The 20210-nt window shown below is 34.6% G+C and overlaps 1 protein-coding gene and 1 long non-coding RNA gene across 2 annotated transcripts in view; one reads left to right on the forward strand and one right to left on the reverse strand.

The window, feature by feature from the left end:
• LOC309621216 overlaps positions 1 to 20210 on the reverse strand; it is a 444919-nt gene that overhangs the window by 30298 nt on the left and 394411 nt on the right. The gene's annotated exons all lie outside the window — the stretch shown is intronic.
• The window catches only part of PRRG1 (proline rich and Gla domain 1), a 370248-nt gene that overhangs the window by 3517 nt on the left and 346521 nt on the right, over positions 1 to 20210 (forward strand). The window lies entirely within an intron of this gene.

Raw genomic sequence — 20210 nt, forward strand, 5'->3', positions numbered from 1 at the left:
AGTGCTAGTAAATGTTTCATATAATTCCTTCTTTGAAAATTAATACATGAAGTAGGATCAATGGTATAATCTTAAGGAAGTAGACCATAAGTAGCAACAGTTGGTGGCTTATCTCACTCTCTGTGTTGTGTGTGTGTGTGTGTGTGTGTGTGTGTGTGTGTGTGTATACATATGTATAAATAAATCATTTAATGAGAGGTAGTGAAAAGTGATACATCAATATTATATATCTCTGGGCTGTTCACTCTGCATTACCTCATTATTACAGATACTGAATTAAATTTGATTATTATTACCCATATTTTACAGATAAAGAAATTGTGAATTAAAGTATGTAACATGATCAAACACAGAGCTTGTAAATAGCAGAGAGTGACACTCTGAACTGGATTCCTCTCTAGGTAGTTTGGGAAGTTTGGCTGGACCATGAGCTCCTTTAGAACAAAGACTGGTCAACTTGTGATGCTAAATTTCACATAGTAGGGGCTCAAAAATATAAATTAAAATATTGAGTGGCCTATTAAAAGCTTTAGTCTCATTATTTCTCCAAATTAAAAAAATGAGTGGGAGTGGATGTTGAATATATATTTAAACTCTGTTTCCTTTAGAAGAAATAAAAATCAGACACCCAATGGTGATAAATTACTATTATAATTTTACTTTAATATGCATAAACATAAAACCAGGCATAGAAATTGGTATGCTTTTATAACTGTAAACCTAACAATTTGTAAATATATGCAAATACAACTATAAAACTATTAAAATAAAAATTAAGAAATTCCAGTTATGCATCAGATTATGCTTTTTGTCTTAAACACAGTCCCTTCTCACTGAGAACATACTAGTTGACGAGATGCAAGTTTCCTTTTGAGTGTGCCATGCCTGTGCCCTGATATCCATGAAACATCTCAGTTCTCTACCACCCTTCTTTACTGAAGACATGGCACACTTTAGCTCATGTGATGATTCATAATGTACTTTTGCTTTCAGGTAGTGGAAGTCATCATTCAAATATTGTCTGTCCTTGTTCTTTTTTATTAGTTTGTGAATAGTAATTCTGATGCAGTTTGTTGATTTCATGAAATACCATTAAAAGCCTCAGGAACTTCAGTAACTGAAGAGGCTGTTCAAACTGGGAATTGAGGGGGAAGAGAACTACTGACAGAATTTTAAGGGATAACACTCTTCCCTTTGAGTTTCATTCTATTAAACTATTTTTCGCTTCCCAGTCATCACTTTAAAAGGAAATTTTAGTGTTTGCAGCTGGTAAAATGTGACTATAAGGGTGGACATGCGACAGTTGGCCTTTTTACACTAGAACATGCCAGCCTAGCAGCAGTCACACTCAGTGTGATTCAAAACACACATGCAGGCATGGACGGTGAGTTTGTGCTGCTGCGTTGAGCTATAGACAGATCAAGATAGTTCTGAAAATGCTTCCAGTAATTTTTCATTTGGATGTAAACACAAGAACAGATCCATGGAATTCACAAATACAGGTAGAGAACACTGAGTTAGAATGGCATGGACACACCATATATCTAGTCAATAACTATTTAGGACCTAATATATTCCAGCTTTGTGCTAAATGCTGAATGATTGCAACAGGCGTTGACTATAATCTCATGGGCCCTAGAGTCTGTTTCAGTTCACTATGTTCACTGACAGAATGTATATGTGATGAATGTAAAATTAGATGCTAATGAGTTGATAATAGAATATGTATATATATATTGAAATATTCATATATATTCAATAATATTTTGTTGGAAACCTTTACCACTATTGTCACAGATACAGAAATTGCTACAGACATTCTCATACCTTTTCCTACATAGCAATTAGGTTTAGGGAAAATATTTTTGGTGGAATGGTGTTAGTCAACCTACAAATCCAGAATGTCTTGATTGAAGGTGTAGATACTTTGTTTCACTAAAATCAAGTGTAAGTTTTTCCAAACAAGTTAGGAAAAAAATGCAAAATCCTTATAAAATGTTCCTTATGATTCCATACCTTACTATACTATTAACCCAATGTGTTAATAAGCTTATATTTAATGTAATCATTATTTTTCATAATTTGACATGAGTAATGTGCTCTCACATTTTAATTTTCTAAACTTTTATACCATATTCTCAATGACTTATTTGCCGATTTCCTTTTTTATAAAAATATGATAATGACCTCAACCAACCACTGTTAAACTCAGCAAAAAGCACAATTTCCAAATTAAATGTTTTGTAAAGTGTTTCCTATGTATTATTCACATTTATTACTTTTCCTCTGAGCTTTTGATATTTCAGTACATACATCAAAAATAAATAATGTCCTTTTGACTTATTTTCTTGAAGTCTTTTGCCATTTTCCAAATATATCTGAATAGTTAAGGTCAGTTAAACCTATTCAGAGTTTCAAATTTCTAGGAAATATCTGATATTTAGTAACTTTCTGCCCAAATGATTTTAAATCTCATTTATTATAAAGTGAATTAAAAGATTGGCATATATTCTTTAAATAGAAAGATTATCAACCTGCTTTTGCTAATGTAGATGATGCTCTTAAGTTCTGATTTCATACATGACAAACAACCCATGATTAAAGGCTCATTAATAATCTGCCAAATACTGTCAGCTGTATGACTCAGTTCTCCATTAGTAATGTAATCCCTTGATTTTCTTCTGCCAGAAAAGTGCTGATTCTTTGAAACCATTGGCAGTAATATGAATTTATACATTATATGTATGTGTGTGTGTGTGTGTGTGTGTGTGTGTGTGTGTGTATATCTCTTGGAAGAGAGACTGAACGCCAAGACAAAACCTCGCATTCCTTTACAGGACGTGCAATGCAGATGTGTTGTGGAGTAACTGCTGGATCTGGGAAGGAAGGTGAGGCCAAAGGCAGCCCATTAGAAAGGGAAGAGGCTGTTGGAACTGGGAATTGAGGTGAAGAGAACTACTGACAATTTTAAGGGATAACACTCTTGCCTTTGAGTGTCTGTGTGGTAGAGTCCGTGGCCTAGAGTAGAAGGGGAAAGCTGTACTAGAGCAGCTTCTGGTGGCAGGAATATTATCTTCTTATACATGCAGCTATTGAAACATTGCTTAACATTCCTCAGATGTTAACTGTCAAGGACAAAAAACAACAATGATAACTGGAAATGTCAGTTCCACGTCCACAATAATCTATTTACAATTGCTTCCCTATTTCACGAATTCTCTATCAATTATCCATGCTTTTATTCCCCCCAAAGCATCACTTTTTGCCTTAATCATGTGTATTCCTCAGTTATGCTGTAGAGAACAGCAATTTTCCCTATGTGGCCCTTCCCCCTTAATTCTTTTTTTTATTTTCCACATTAACAATCCCTAATTTTTAGAAAAAAGACAATAGCATATAAATGAATCAAGGTGCAGAATTCCTCAAATTATAAAAATCAATCCCTGGAGCGTTACTGATTGATAACTATATTGATCACATCAGTGTAAGTATTTTAATCAGTCTGTCTACAGAGATTGCAGCTACAAGATAAAAAAACATAATCAGTTTATTCAGTTGTTACAAATGTAGGAGGGGGAAATGGAAATAGGATTAACAAGATTTTATGCAGAACCAAGAGTCCACTTCCTTTTCTTTCCAGAGACACTATTCTATAAACCATGGTATTGCTTCTCCTAGCCAGACTATTAGGCATGTTTGGTTAGATTACATTTTGAATTATACCAGTTCATTGGAGTAAATGTCTCTATGGGACACTTGGGTTTATAAAACTCTGTTTCATAGCTGGATGATGTAGAGCATCCCTCAGACTATCTTCTTGCAAAAGAATGCTGTTGGGTCAAATGAACAAGAGAAAACAGGTAATAATATAATATTAGAACTCTCTACAAAATAACATCTCAATTCCCGTTTTGTGATAGGTTCAGTGACATCTTAGAAAACCATGTTGTGTGTACGTATGTATGGAGTGCACACATTTGTACGTACATATTGGGCTTTGATCACTAATGTTAATGTTCGCTAAAATTTGTACCTTAATGTGGATTGTAGTATGAATATATATGTAGTAAATTATTATAAAGAGATACGATTATTAATATAGAATAGTATTCTGTATTTTATAATTAGGGTTAGAGTGGTATAATTTAAAAATAATAATAATATTGAATATTTTTGCCTACCCTTCCAATATTGGACGTTAGTTAGGTAAAGTAGACATTAGTGGAAACATGCATCTTAGCTGATTGTGTATGTATATACTCTGTCAATTTTTAATTCTTTAAAAAATACAAATATTGTATTAGAAGCCATGGGGTATTAGAAGTCAGCGGTAGTGGAAAACTGAGGTTATTGATTATTTTGTGTTTTCATATCCACAATATGAAGTGATTTTGGAAGTGTTTTGCTAGCTACTAGAAAGTAAGCTAAGATTTATGCTAGCTCTTTGAAGGTATCTACCGAAGTACCATCACTAGGAAAGTGAGGTCACCCTTCTTTGATTAAATCATCAGACATAACATAGTACCATTTACATGTCCTCAAAGTTTTATTACAACACAATTAATAGCCAAGATTTTAGCTATTTACAAGGTCTTCTAACTATATACCAGATAATTTCATGTGTACATGGCATGAACTACCTTATAAAATAGAGCTGCCTCTTTTTATTTCCTAAATATTATAATCTATCTATATTAGTGAACTGGAGCTGTGGATCAGGTGATAAGATATGCATAACTGTGTGCACTGAGTGATAGGAATGCCACTTGTTATCTTTATTCTGGAAATGTCTATATAAGAAAATAAAAGGTACTTTCTAGAAGTATGAAAAAAATAGCAGCCCGATACTGTTCATTGTTACCCTTTTTGGGAATTTGAATAAGTAACTTATTCTCCCTTAACCTCAAGTTCTCTATTTAAAAAAGTGACCTTGGACTAGATCCTGTTGCAGATACTGTGGTCAAATGATTTTATGCCCAGGGATTTCAGCCGTTGGCTGTGAATCAAAATCAGTTGAGGAAATTCTGATTCAGCAAGTTCGGGGTTGAACTCTGGCATATGTACAGTTGACCCTTGAACAACTTTGGGGTTAGGGGTGTGGACCCTCACACAGTCGAAAATTCAGGTATGACTTTATAATCGGCCTTCCGTATCTATGGTTGCACATCTTCATATTCAGTCAACCCCAGATTGAGTAGTACTGTAGACTAAGTGAACCCACCCAGTTCAAGTCCGTGTTGTTCAAGGATCAACTGTACTTTTAAGAAGTGCCACAAGTGATTCTGATACTCAGCCAGGATATGGAATATTGATTCTGTGCTATTTGGTGCGAAGAACAAAATGGGAATCTCTAATTCTATATATTGATTATAACTTGTCTAAATTTCATACCTTACTAAGAAAAAATATCATTGGGTGTAGCAATGGTAAAATAGGTGCAGTGTATTTCATTGTAAGAGAAGATGGTTACAGTGTTACTGGTAGAAAAATGATCAGAATAGTGTATTAGTTAGGGTTCTCCAGAGAAACAGACCTAATAGGATATTTATATTATATTGGATTGGATTGGATATATAATAGGTTATTGTATTTTATATAATAGGGTAAAATATCCTATTGCGGTTGACCCTTGAACAATATGGGTTTGAACTGTGTGGGTCCACTTATACACGGATATTTTTCAGTAAATACTGCAGTGTTACACGATTCGTGGTTGGTAGAATCTGCGGATGCAGAACCGGATTATGCAGTTTTTAACTGCACCCTAACCCCCATGTTGTCCAAGGATCAAATGTTTATATGTGGGGAGGGGTGATTTCTTTTAAGGAATTGGCTGTTGGCTTTGGTTTATGTGATTGTGGGGCTTGGCAAGTCAGAAATCTGCAGGGTAGGTCAGCAGGTTGGAAATTAAGGTAAACGTTCATGTTGCAGTCTTGAGTCCAAAAGCTAGAAACTCAGACAGAATTTCTATATTGCAGTCTGGAGGCATAGTTCTTTATTCACGGGAGGACTTCAGTCTTCATTCTTAAGGCCTTCAACTGATTGGATGATGTCCGGCACACTATGGAGGGATCATCTGCTTTTCTCAAAGTCTGCTGATTTACAAGTTAATCACATCTAAAATATACCTTCACAACAGCTTCTAGACCAAAAAACCAGGCACCGTAGCCTAAGTTTACAGGTAAAATTAACCATCATCAATGGTAAATATGAGTGAGGGCTGGCTGAGGCAGGCAGAAGGATGCCGAAGTGGGTTCATTCAGAGGGAATGTGATTGGGTATCAGAGGAGGGCTGGCATATGCTGTGTGGGTGGAGGAGGCAGCAAGGTTGTGGACTACTTGAATCTGCTGGGGCTCAAAAATGGTGCCCTGAGCCAGCGTGAAGTCTACCACAGTAAATGTGGTAGGCAACTGAGGGTAGGCAGAGGCACATAGGATGTCATACTTGAGACCAATTAGGCTTCATTTAACCAGTGAGTTTCATCACGTTGATTTTCATAGTTTATTCTCATTCCCTTGTTCATCTGTTCGTTATATAATACTCCAGTCAGAGCCTTTCAGCTTGCTTGAGCATTTGTTTATTAGCTTGGTGGTGTTGGTTTTGGTTGTCAGTACTGCACTATTCATTTTTGGAGTAGTATCACTTCATACTAAGGCAGTTGTTGCCTGTTGATTGAACAGGCCCGTTGTAATTTCTCTGCACTCCATGGCAATATCACTTTTCTTCAGCCCAGGAAGGGTTGTTTGAATAAGCAGGTTGCTTCCACTTTTAGTCTTTCAGCTGCCACTTGGATACTTACCAAACTTTGAATCCACTTGCCAAACTATCATGACCCTGTTATCCTGTGTGCCCACCAGTTATATACATATTATCTTTCCTTACCTATCTTGCATATGCTGAATTTTGACTTTCTTCAAATTTGGTTACCTTGGATAATACCATTACTACTTTGGTTTTTAAAGCCTTTAAAAGTCTTTTGGGACTATAAAAGGCGCAGGGCTCTAGAAATGGAATCCTCAGATTTTGGTGTGCATAAGATTCACCTATAGCTATATGAAATGCAGATTCTTGGCTCCATTTCTAGAAAATTCTGATACAATTTATATGGCGAGAGGGGGGTCTGCAAATCTGCATTTTACAGGAGCTACAGTTTCTACTATGCTTAATAGCTATTCTGTGTTGATTGATCATAATGCAATGCAACTATGCACTTAAAAAAAAACTAAACCTTTTTTTGAGAATATTAGATTTATCAAACAGTTGCAGAAATAGTACAGAGAGTTCTCATGTACTCTTCACCCATCTTACTCTAATGTTACTACTTTACATAGTACATATGTTAAAACTAAAAAGACAGCAGTGCATTACTTTTAGCTAAACTCCAGACTTTATTCAGATTTATCGATTTTTTTTTTTTTTTTTTTTTTACAATTCTGTCTTTTTTCTGTTCTAGGATCTAATCAAGTATATCACATTGAATTTAGTTATAATCTCTCTTCTATGGTCTCTGACAGGTTCCCAGCCTTTCCTTGTTTCCCATGGACCTTTATAGTTTTGAGAAGTACTGGCCAGGCTTTTGTAGAATGGCTCTGAATTTGGGTTTGTTTGGTGTTTTTCTCATGATTAGACAGACCAGGGTTTTTTGGGTTTTGGGGAAGATTACCACAGAGGTGAAATGTCTTTCTCATCACCTTGTGTCAGTAACGACTTTTTACTGGTGATGTTAACCTTGATCACTTGGTTAAGGTGAGGTCTGCCAGATTTCTTCACTGTGAAGTTACTATTGTTCCCTTTCCATACTCTATCTTTTGGAATCCAGCCAGTACTCCTAAGAGGGAGTTTAAGCCCCATCTCCTGGAGGGAAGAGTATTTACTTGTTATTTGAAATTCTTTGTAAGAAAGATTTGTACCTTCTTCCGCATTTACCTATGTATTCAGTTATTTATATCAGTATGGACTCACGAATATTTATTTTATATTTCTCTATCACTTTAAAGTTTAATTAATTTTATTACTCAAATTGTTTCAGCTTAGGCCATCAGGTGCTCCTTCAGTTGGGTTCTTGTGTTCCTTTGATCTGCCTCTATCCTTTTGATTTTTGAGTGCTGCCTTGTTTCCTGGCACTACATAATGCTCCAGGCCCATCTTGTGTTTTCATTGCCCCAGGCCTAGAGTTAGTCATTTCTCCAAGGATGTCTGGTTTTTGTTATTTTGGAGAACCATGTTTAGAAACTAAGGCCTGGATGCTAGATGTGTTTGTTGCTACTTGGTGTCATTGTTTCTAGTCTCTCCGCAGAGTTATGAAATATATGCATGTGTATTAACCAATGTATACACACATATCTGTAATCATTTCTATAGGTGTCTATCTCTATACCTATTAAACTAAACATGAGTTCATGCTAATGTCTAAGACTCTAATCCAGCATCACATGGTTCATTCTAGCTTTTGCCCCTTGCTAATTTGTAACTTCTTTTACTGACAGTGAGAAACCTGACTCAAATTATTTACCATTTATTTACTTATTTGTTCTACACTAGTGTAAATGTTTTCAGAGTTCTTAACTGTATTCCTGTGAGAAACAAACTTACCAACTAAAATTGTGTTTATGTACAGTTATTTTTGAGCCTAGTCTTATATTTACCAATCAAAACACCATTTTCCAAAGTCACTTACGTCAGTTCCTTTTTCTCCACCCCCTTCAGTGCCATTTTATCATATGTTGGGAATACAGTTAAATTCATTTGTCACAGTATGCATTACATCCAGGATACTCTGATTAAAAATTGCATACATTAAAGTTCACCCTGTGATGTACTATTCTATGTGTTTTGACAAATGCGTAGTCATGTATCTTATGCCTAGTACCATACAGTACAGTTTCATCAACCTAAAATATTCTCTGTGAGTGGCCTTTGTAGTCAATCACTCCCAGCCTCTGACGAATGCTGATTTGTCTTCCATCCCTATAATTTGTCTTTTCCAGAATGTTGAATAAACAGCATCATACACTATGTAGACTTTTGAATTTGGCGTCTTTGACTTAGCAACATGCATTTAGGATTCATCCATGTTGTTGTGTGAATCTATAGTTTCTTCCCTTTTATCACCTGAAGTATCCATCATCTCGAATACCAAGTTTGTTTATCCATTCACCTGTTGAAGGATAGTATGATATGATTATTTCTAGTTTGGGACAATTATAAAAAAAGCTGCTGTGAACATTTGGGTATAGGCCTTTGTGTGAACATAGGTTTTCAATTAACTGGGGAGTATGATTGCTGGATCCTATTGTAAAACTATGCTTAGCTCTGTAGGAAACTGTCAAACTGTCTTCCCAAATAACTGTATCATTTTATATTCTCACTAGCAATGAATGTATGTTCCTGTTGCACTTTGTCAGCATTTGGTATTGTCAGTTATCGGATTTTAGCTATTCTAATAGGTGTGTTGTGATATCTCATTGTGGTTTTATTTGTATATCCCTAATGACATATGATGTTGAGCATCTTTTCATATGCTTATTTGCCATCTGTATATCTTCTTTGGTAAAAATAGGTATATATGTATTTTTCTTTCTTTTGTTCTTATAGATTGTGTGTGTGTGTGTGTGTGTGTGTGTGTGTGTATGTATATACACACATATATAAAGTTAGGTTGCTTGTTTTCTCATTGTTGAGTTTTAAGAGTTCTTTATATATCCTAGATATGAGTCCTTTATACAATATATTCTTTTGGAAAGTAAAAAAAATGAAATGGATACAAGGTACAAATAAAAGTTTTAATCAACAGTCATATGAAAAATTTTGAAGCTGCCCAGTTGAACTTTAGGATATTCTAGATAAGTGAATACTCATTAGCTTGCTAGTCACAGTATTATTAAAGGGAATGGTTGAAACATTGGCTCTTATAAAAGTTCCTCAGAATTTTTCTAAATAAGGAAGCTAAAATTATACCCTTATGAAAATTCTCTTACTATATAAGTAAACATCATGAAATCTACTAAATATCTTGAGACTTTAAAGCATATTCCTATAAATAAATGAAAATATTTGTGAGATATAAGGAGATCTCTATGACTTTTGCTTCCCCTTTATGCATTGAGTATAGCTTACTTCTGTTTTCTAATTATAATTATACTATATGAAATAGCAATATTATACTGGATGTTTATTCTGAGACAGATAACATGCAAAACCATGTTAGATAAATTATATTGATTTACAAATAACCCATTTGTTTGATTTCATACGAAATTTAGAAAGAATATATATTGTGTCCAGTTTACAGAGGAAGAGCCAGAGGCAAAAGAGGCATTTATCATTCCTCATTCACAAGGAGGAACTAAGGCATACTTGTTAGTAAGGGGAGAAAACATCATTCAGCTACATCTAACAAAGGAAATGATAAATATTCTCTTGACAAGTTAATAAACATGTTTAGAACAATTAATTCTGTCATGAAAAATACTGTGATAAAAGAATAATCCAAGATGAATTTGTCTGTATTTCAAATCTTTATAAAACAGCTTTTTCACGGGCATTGTTGTAAGCACCATAAAAGAGATAAAAATCTAACTGTTATTATTCATGGAAAAATCAAGGATTGCAATTGGATCTATAGAGTGACAAATATAAATCTGTGATATTAATCACCTACTGCTTAAGAGGTAAATGTCTCAGTTTTCAAAGTCTAATGTATTTATTTATTTATTAAATTTATTTATTTTTAAAAATTTATTTATTAATTTATTTTTGGCTGCGCCGGGTCTTCGTTGCTGCACGCGGGTTTTCTCTAGTTGCAGCGATAATGTATTTATTTTTATTTCTTTGGAGATTTATTTTCTTCTTACAGATCATATGGTATCACCACTGTTTAAAATTCTCATATTATTCTTTCAGTTAAAAATTATTTTGGGGGCTCCCTGGTGGTGCAGTAGTTGAGAATCTGCCTGCCAATGCAGGGGACACGGCTTCGAGCCCTGGTCTGGGAAGATCCCACATGCCGCGGAGCAGCTGGGCCCATGAGCCACAGTTACTGAGCCTGCGCGTCTGGAGCCTGTGCTCCGCAACAAGAGAGGCCGCGATAATGAGAGGCCTGTGCACCGTGATGAAGAGTGGCCCCCACTTGCCGCAACTAGAGAAAGCCCTCGCACAGAAACGAAGACCCAACACAGCCATAAATAAATAAATAAATAAATAAATAATTTAAAAAATTATTTTGTTAAAGTACTTAAAATTTTTATACAATTTTAAAGGTTACTTTCCATTTACGGTTATTACAAAATATTGGCTATATTCCCCATGTTGTACAATATATCCTTGAGCCTATCTTACACCCAAGAGTTTGTACCTCCCACTCCCCCACCCCTATATTCCCCTTTCCCCTCATGACTGGTAACCACTAGTTTGTTTTCTATATATGTGAGTCTGCTTCTTTTGTGTTATGTTAATTAGTTTGCTGTATTTTTAGATTATACATATAAGTGGTACCATACAGTATTTATCTTTCTGTCTGATTTATTTCACTTAGCATAATGCCCTCCAAGTCCATCCGTGTTGCTGGAAATGGCAAAATGTCATTCTTTTTTATGGCTGAGTAGTATTCCATTATATATATTTATATATATATTTTTAATATATATATATATATATATATCTCTCACATCTTCTTCATCCATTTATCTGTTGATGGACACTTAGGTTGCTTCCATACCTTGGCATTGTAAATAACACTGCTTTGAACATTGGGATGCATGTATCTTTTTGAATTAGTGTTTGTTTGTTTGTTTGTTTTTTTGGTATATACCCAGGAGTGGAATTGCTGGGTCACATGGTAGCTCTGCCATTCATTTTTTGAGAAACCTCCACTGTGTTTTCCACAGTGGCTGCACCGATTTACTTTCTCAACAACAGTGTACAAGGGTTCTCTTTTCTCCACATCCTCACCAACATTTGTTATTTGTTGACTTTTTGATGATAGCCATTCTGACAGGTGTGAAGTGATATCTTACTGTGGTTTTTATTGGATGGGCCAAAAGTTTCGTTCAGTTTTTTCTGTAAGATGGCTCTAGTAGCACTTAGTTGTCTTTAACTTTATTTGAAACAATTTTGTTAGATTGTATGTGACAGCTGTCATATCAGCATGCATATAAAGAAAGACTTATCAAAATTGGTAAATTTTTGTGTAGCCATTTTAATATTGAAGATGGAAGAAAAAAGCAACATTTTTGGCATATTATGCTTTATTATTTCAAGAAAGGTAAAAACGCAACTGAAATGCAGAAAAAGATTTGTGCAGTGTTTGGAGAAGGTGCAGTGACTGATTGAACATGTCAGAAGTGGTTTGCGAAGTTTCCTGCTGGAGATTTCTCGCTGGATGATGCTCCATGGTCAGGTAGACCAGTTGAAGTTGATAGCGATCAAATCGAAACAGTAGTTGAGAACAATCAACATTATACCACGTGGGAGATAGCCAGCATACTCAAAATATCCAGATCAAGCAGTGAAAATCATTTGCACCAGCTTGGTTATGTGACTCACTTTGATGTTTGGGTTCCATATAAGTTAAGTACAAAAAATCTTGACCATATTTCCACCTGTGATTCTCTACTGAAACGTAATGAAAACGTTGCATTTTTAAAACAAATTGTGATGGGTGATGAAAAGTGGATACTGTACAACAATGTGGAATGGAAGAGATCGTGGGACAAGCGAAATGAACCACCACCAGCCACACCAAAGGCTGGCTTCATCCAGAGAAGGTGATGTTGTGTATATGGTGGGATTGGAAGAGAGTCCTCTATTATGAGCTCCTTCCAGAAAACCAAAGGATTAATTCCAACAAGTAGTGCTCCCAATTAGACCAACTGAAAGTGGCACTCAACAAAAGCATCCAGAATTAGTCAACAGAAAATGCATTAATCTTCCATCAGGATAACACAAGACCACATGTTTCTTTGATGACCAGGCAAAAACTGTTACAGCTTGGCCGGGAAGTTCTGATTCATCTGCCATACTCACCAGACATTGCACCTTTGGATTTCCGTTTATTTTGGTCTTTACAAAATTCTCTTAAAGGAAAAAATTTCAATTCCCCGGAAGACTGTAAAAGGCTCCTGGAACAGTTCTTTGCTCAAAAAGGTAAAATGTTATGGGAAGATGGAATCATGAATTTGCCTGAAAAATGGCAGAAGGTAGTGGAACAAATGGGTGAATATGTTGTTCAATAAAGTTCTTGGTGAAAATGAAAGATGTGTCTTTTATTTTTACTTAAAAACTGAAGGCACTTTTTGGCCCACCCAATATTTGCATTTCCCTGATGATTACTGATGTTAGGCATCTTTTCATATGCCTATTGGCTATCTGCATTTCTTCTTTGGAAAAATGTCTATTCAGTTCTGCCCATTTTGTAATTGGGTTGTTTGTTTTTGATGTTGAGTTTTATGAGCTGTTTATATATGTTAGATACGAATCCTATATTGGTCATATCATTTGCAAATATTGTCTCCCATTCAATAGGTTGTCTTTTCATTTTGTTGATGGTTTCCTCTGCTGTGCAAAAGCTTTTAAGTTTAATTAGGTCCCATTTGTTTATTTTTGCTTATATTTTCTTTACTTTAGGAGAGGAATCCAAATAATAGAGCAGAAATAAATGAAATAGAGTCAAAAAAAATCAATGAAACTAAAAGCTGGTTCTTTGAAAAGATAAACAAAATTGATAAATCTTTAACCAGACTGATCAAGAAAAAAAGGGAGAGGGCCCAAATCAATAAAATCAGAAATGAAAAAGAACTTACAACTGACACCACAGAAATACAAAGGATCATAAGAGACTACTATGAGCAACTATAAGCCAATAAAATGGACAACCTAGAAAAAAATGTACAAATTCTTAGAAAGGTACAATCTCTGAAGACTGAACCTGGAAGAAATAGAAAATATGAACAGACTGATTACCAGTACTGAAATTGAATCAGTTATTTAAAAACTTCCAACAAACAGAAGTCTAGGACCAGATGGCTTCACAGGTGAATTCTACCAAACATTTAGAGAAGAGTTAACACTGATCCTTCTGAAACTTATCCAAAAAACTGCAGAGGAAGTACCACTTCCAAACTCATTCTTTGAGGCCACCATCACCCTGATACCAAAACCAGACAAAGATACTACAAAAAATGAAAATTACAAGCCAATATCACTGATGAACATAGATGCAAAAAGTCTCAACAAAATACTAGCAAACTGAATCCAACAATACATTAAAAGGATGATACACCATGATCAAGTGGGATTTATCTCAGGGATGCAAGGATTTTTCAGTATCCCAAATCAATCTGACACACCACATTAACAAATTGAAAAATAAAAGCCATATGATCACCTCAGTAGATGCAGAAAAAGCTTTTGATAAAATTCAACATCATTTATGATAAAAACTCTCCAGAAAGTGGGTATAGAGGGAATCTACCTCAACATAATAAGGGCCATATATGATAAGCCCACAGATAACATCATACTCAACAGTGAAAAGCTGAAAGCATTCCCTCTAAGATCAGGAGCAAGACAAGGATGCCCATGCTTGCCACCTTCATTCAACATAGTTTTGGAAGTCCTAGCCGTGGCAATCAGAGAAGAAAAAAAAATAAAAGGAATCCAAATTGGAAAGGAAAAAGTAAAAACTGTCACTGTTTGCAGACGACATGACACTATACAAAGGAAATCCTAAAGGCGTCACCAGAAAACCACTAGAGCTCATCAGTGAACTTGGTAAAGTTGCAGGGTACAAAATTAATATACAGAAATCTGTTGCATTTCTATATGCTAACAACGAAATATCAGAAAGAGAAATTACGGAAACAATCCCATTTACCATTGCATCAAGAAGAATAAAATACCTAGGAATAAACCTACCTAAAGAGGCAAAGACCTGTACTCCAAAAACTATAAGACATTGATGAAAGAAATTGAAGACGACAGAAGCAGATGGAAAGATATATCGTGTTCTTGGACTGCAAGAATCAATATTGTTAAAATGACCATACTACCCAAGGCAATCTGCAGATTCAGTGCAATCCCTATCAAATTACCAATGGCATTTTTCACAGAACTAGAACAAATAATTTTAAAATTTGTATGGAAACACAAAAGATCCTGAATAGCCAAAACAATTTTGAGAAAGAACAGAGCTGGAGGAATCATGCTCCCTGTCTTCAGACTATACTACAAAGCTACAGTAATCAAAACAGTATGGTACTGGCACAGAAACAGACACATAGATCAATGGAACAGGATAGAGAACCCAGAAATAAACCCACATACTCATGGTCAATTAATCTATGACAAAGGAGGCAAGAATATATAGTGGAGAAAAGACAGTCTCTTCAATAAGAGGTGCTGGAAATCTGGATAGCTACGTGTACAAGAATGAAATTAGAACATTCTCTAACACCATGTACAAAAATAAGCTCAAAATGGATTAAAGACCTTAGTGTAAAGAGTGGACACTATAAAACTTCCTAGAGGAAAACATAGGCAGAACACTCTTTGACATAAATTGAAGCAATAGTTTTTTGTAAAAATACTTTTAATAGAATTTTAAAAATATGAACATGTGGGAAAATTTTCTTCGCATTTGCGTATTTTTCTTCTTTCACAGAATTGGTCATCTGACTGGGTATAAAATATTGGTATAAAATAGTTTTTATCAGGCATTATTCTGTTGACATTAGATTCTGTTGGGTTAGATGTACATCTGATTCCTTAGTAGGTCCCTTGTTTTTCTGCTCTGACATCTTTTTAGAAAGCCTTATACTTGAGATTCTGAAATTTCATCAGCGTATGTTTCGGTATGGATCTTTTTTTAATACTTTGAACTCTGTACTTTACTCTGTGGACTTACTTCAATCTGAAAACTCAGATATTTGTTCAGCTAAGGGATATTATTTTATTAATGTCTCTTTGATGATTTCTTCTCTATTTCTTATGTTAACTGATTTTAGAACTTCTGCTAGTTTTGTGTTGGACTTAATCACCACATTTCTTAATTATCCCTCATATATTTAATCACTGTACCTTTTATTCAACATTCTGTAGTATTTCCTCGATTTTATTTCCCTTTTGCCTGATTCATTGCATTATTCAGTTCATATACTGCAGATTTAAATTCCAGAAATAGTATTTTAATTATTTATTTATAATATATAAATGTAATATTGTGTTAATGTCAAAATATTAATCTTTATAACTTGCTTAAACTGAATTGTAAATACGGATAATATTCTCTTATCTGATGTTTTTCCAAAGGATGTTCCACTTGATATATGAGAGTTTAATAGGTATTACTTGAAAAAAAAATCTTTTCTGACATCAAATGAGTTTAGGAAACACTGCATTTAACAAATATTAAATTTATTTCTTGAATCCGTTATTGTAAATAGCATTTAGTGAACTCATGGGCGTTGGGGAAACTCTAAGAAGCTATTTTATAGGGCGAATTTTTCAGATTTATTTTACTAAAATATTTATAAATTAAAGAACATATTAAGGCACAGGGCAGTTTAAGAAATGGAACAATGTCACTTTAGAATATACAGCATTGGAAATACATTTTTTACAATCAAATTTTGTTAAATTTAACATGGTGTATTATTAGAAATTTCTAATATCTTTGTATTAAATAAATAAATTAAGAAGTACTTTATGAAAATAGGAGCAAGGGAATATCATTTATTCCTCCATGCCCCATTTCATTTCCTCCTCCAGGATTTCAAAACTAATTTTTCACATCTTTATTTTGGTGACAGGTTAAAGTTTGGTTGTCTTTTTTCTAGATGATTATAATTATATAAAATGAAGGGAATTAAAGTACTACAGAAAGGCTTGACTAAGTTTATTTTAGCTTTCCTCCTTATCACTATTAGGAAAACAGTATTCAATCAAGATCTGTCTGTATGGAGACTAACTGTTGACAGGGTCTAAAAACACACTGTGTTAAGATTATTTCTGGTATAAAATTTATTATAATCAGATCAACAGTGGGCCACAGAAATAGCTTTTTAAAAGTAAAACCAATCAGTCAACATACGTATTGACTGCCTATATATTTGTAATAGGAAGAGCTGTATTGTATATTGACTGTTTTGTTGCCAAATTACAGGAAAAACCACAGTTGTTTACAGCAGTGACTTTTTTACCCAGCAGGTTGGACAAAACATTCTCAGAAATGTTATAAATATTTTCAATGTAGTCAATTTTGTGGTTGCAACTGTATTTATTTTGATTGATTTAACTCATGGTTAAGTGTTTGCAAGGCCCTTTGTATGTAAATCTGTGGTGCATTATTGTGCATTATTGAACTAGAGTTCATTAGGTAATGGAGTTTTATGAACTTTATTAGCTTTTTTATTTTCTTACCCAGGAGTAAATAAATAAGGTTCTTGCTCTAAATAATAAATTTCGTAAACTATTGGTAAGATGGCTTTACTTTAAAAAAGGCTAGCAAAAATAAATAAATGAAAAGCTTGTTGCTATCTCCTGCCATCATCATCTTGCAGAACACAAATTTCATATTCACATTAAAAAGACATATTGCTCATGTTGATCATTAACTAGGAAAATGAGCCATAGGGGATACATTATGCTAAAGAACAGTTAAATGAGAAAAATTCCCAAGACATTTGCCTCTTGAAAACAGCCTATAAGTAAAATCTTTTAAGCACCATGCTGTCATTTGATAAACTGTTTTACTGAAAAGGTAAAAGTCAAAACCCAAATTTGAGATGTCACCACACACATATACGGTGTGACTTCACTTGTCTGTAAATTGAAGTCCTCTTTTTACAGTAATTTTAGTTATAATAGTGAATATTCTGGTAGTTAGCAGAAAGTTAACAATAATAACTTAATGATATAATAGCAGCCTTGGGAATTGAGATAATTTATGATCTATATATATTCTCAGTGTACTGCTACTTCATTTAAGATATATAGGTACAAAATGAATGCAATAAGCATTCTTTATTTCTTTCGCAGGTATGAAAGACTTGGGCTTCTGTGTCAAAAAGTCCTCAGTTGAAAGCTTGTTCCAAGCTATGTGAACTTGCATATAGTGATTTACTCATCAGAAGAATGGGACTAATAATACCATATATTATAAGTATTAACTTAGGTGATTCATTTAAAATGATGCTAATATTACACTTAGCTCATTGGCTTCAATTAATATGTGGTAGCAATTATTTTTAAAAGACTGACCTTGATAAAGTAGTCTATTCATTATGTAAAAACTCAAGTTCATTTTTAAACTTTAGGTTCTTCTGTTATAAGTTTGGAAGGCTAACATAATACCTTTCCCCCCTTTTCTCTTTTTTTTTTGTTTTCCAGCTAGTCACTGAAATCTCATTTATATTTTTTCTTGTAGAAGTGTTAGTAGGTAGTACATTTCCAGCATATGAATAGCTTTTGGAGTCAATAAATCCTGAAGATTAGTTTGAGACAGAGGAACTAAACTTCCAAAAGTAGCTTATCAAGGGCTACATTTATATGGCCTTTAGATATTTCTTATATTATTGTCGTGAATTTGTATTTAATTTCAAGAGTAACTGTCCTGTCTCTCTAACAACAACAGAAAAGGAACCTTAGATTTTGTCTGTGTTTCCATTACAGATTTTTCTCTCCCAGAGGCTCAATAATAATGGTGTAATAAGTAGTACATCTTATGGAGTTTTTTAGTCCACTGAATACAGATCCACTAAATATTGGTTCTGATACACTGTACTGTATTGTAAAAATTTTGATTGTTCATCATGCTGAATTTGCTTTTTAAAAAAATTAGAGGAAAGATTGCAAATATGCAATATATAGTAGATTTCAGTGATTTTAATTAATTTATTTATTTTTAAAAATAAATTTATTTATTTATTTTATTTTTGGCCACATTGGGTCTTCGTTGCTGCGCATGGGCTTTCTCTAGTTGTGGCGAGCAGGGGCTACTCTTCGTTGTGTTGTGCGGGCTTCTTCTTGCGGTGGTTTCTCTTGTTGCAGAGCATGGACTCTAGGCACACAGGCTTCAGTAGTTGTGGTGCGTGGGCTCAGTAGTTGTGGCTCACGGGCTCTAGAGCACAGGCTCAGTAGTTGTGGTAAACGGGCTTAGTTGCTCCGCAGTATGTGAGATTATCCTGTTCCAGGGCTCGGAACTGTGTCCCCTGTATTGGCAGGCAGATTCTTTTTTTTTTTTTTTTTAATTTTTGAATTTTATTTTATTTTTTTATACAGCAGGATCTTATTAGTCATCAATTTTATACACATCAGTGTATACATGTCAATCCCAATCGCCCAATTCATCACCCCCCCACCCCCACCCCCCCACAGCTTTCCCCCCTTGGTGTCCATACGTTTGTTCTCTACATCTGTGTCTCAACTTCTGCCCTGCAAACCGGTTCATCTGTACCATTTTTCTAGGTTCCACATACATGCGTTAATATACGATATTTGTTTTTCTCTTTCTGACTTACTTCACTCTGTATGACAGTCTCTGGATCCATCCACGTCTCAACAAATGACCCAATTTCGTTCCTTTTTATGGCTGAGTAATATTCCATTGTATATATGTACCACAACTTCTTTATCCATTCGTCTGTCGATGGGCATTTAGGTTGCTTCCATGACCTGGCTATTGTAAATAGTGCTGCAATGAACATTGGAGTGCATGTGTCTTTTTTTTTTTTTTTTAACATCTTTATTGAAGTATAATTGCTTTACAATGGTGTGTTAGTTTCTGCTTTAAAACAAAGTGAATCAGTTATACATATACATATGTTCCCATATCTCTTCCCTCTTGCATCTCCCTCCCTCCCACCCTCCCTATCCCACCCCTCTAGGTGGTCACAAAGCACCGAGCTGATCTCCCTGTGCTATGCGGCTGCTTCCCACTAGCTATCTATTTTACATTTGGTAGTGTATATATGTCCATGACACTCTCTCACCCTGTCACATCTCACCCCTCCCCCTCCCCATATCCTCAAGTCCATTCTTTAGTAGGTCTGTGTCTTTATTCCCATCTTGCCACTAGGTTCTTCATGTCCTTTTTTTTTTTTTTCCCTTAGATTCCATATATATGTGTTAGCATACTGTATTTGTTTTTCTCTTTCTGACTTACTTCACTCTGTATGACAGACTCTAACTATCCTCAGTAGGTGTTCTGTAGGAG

Source organism: Balaenoptera borealis (assembly GCF_965194805.1).
Source record: "Balaenoptera borealis genome assembly, chromosome: X".
Lineage (NCBI taxonomy): Eukaryota > Metazoa > Chordata > Mammalia > Artiodactyla > Balaenopteridae > Balaenoptera > Balaenoptera borealis.